This window comes from Diceros bicornis, chromosome 16, assembly GCF_020826845.1.
Source record: "Diceros bicornis minor isolate mBicDic1 chromosome 16, mDicBic1.mat.cur, whole genome shotgun sequence".
NCBI classification, from domain to species: Eukaryota; Metazoa; Chordata; class Mammalia; order Perissodactyla; family Rhinocerotidae; genus Diceros; species Diceros bicornis.
The window spans coordinates 43,646,738-43,647,521 of record NC_080755.1 but is presented as its reverse complement, the minus strand read 5'-3'; the positions used below and the strand labels follow the sequence as shown (position 1 = coordinate 43,647,521).

Sequence of the window (784 nt, the reverse complement as noted above, 5' to 3'; positions counted from 1 at the left end):
TGAACTGGCATCCTACTTTATACACCACTCGTTTGTCTGTGTAGCAAAAGTAGTTCCCAGGAGTCTGACTATTTCACTTTACACTTAGAGTCAAATTTCAGAGCCTAAAAAGCCAGCTCAGAGCCTTGAACACAGTGATGACACCCAAGTGTGGCTCCCTTTTTGGACTTGCCTAAAAATCACTCTCTTCTCCAGGTTGCACCTTTTTATAGTTCAATGTATGATCGTGTCAAAGACCAATGCACTTCATGAATTCTTTGTGTCATCCTTGCATACAGACCATAACAATCTTCTCTGAATTATTTCAGTTTTAGAATTTGTGCTACCAAAGTGAGCACATGGATTATATTTAAAGTCTAAAGCAAGGGCCAATGGACCCTTTGGCAAATGGGCCAAATTCAGTTCATTGCCTGTGTTTGTAAATAAAGTTTTATAGAAACACAGCCACGCCCATTCATTTACATATCATATATGGCTGCTTTCACTCTATAGCAGAGTTGAGTTGTTGTGACAAAAAGACCACAGGGCTTGCAAAACCTAAAATACTTATTACCTGGCCCTTAACAGAACAAATTTGCTGACCCCTGTCCGAGGTGGCAGAGCAACAAGATAAAAGGAACCTGGGTCCCCAGAAGAGCTAGCGGAGGAAAACCCTATCCATCCAGTATGGCTCGTCTTCAACTGGACTTTAGAAGGAAATACACTTCTATCTTATTTGTGCCCCTGGATTTTTGTGGTATCATGTAATTATCATGTGCCATAATTAAGCATCATGTAACAAATC

The 784-nt window shown here is 40.4% G+C and overlaps 1 non-coding gene across 1 annotated transcript; it reads right to left on the bottom strand.

The window, feature by feature from the left end:
* Nucleotides 1–230: 230 nt before the first annotated feature.
* On the bottom strand, nt 231–338 carry LOC131415520 (U6 spliceosomal RNA). The gene has a single exon (XR_009222485.1). It is a non-coding gene; the product is annotated as a U6 spliceosomal RNA (small nuclear RNA).
* Between the last annotated feature and the right edge of the window lie 446 nt (nt 339–784).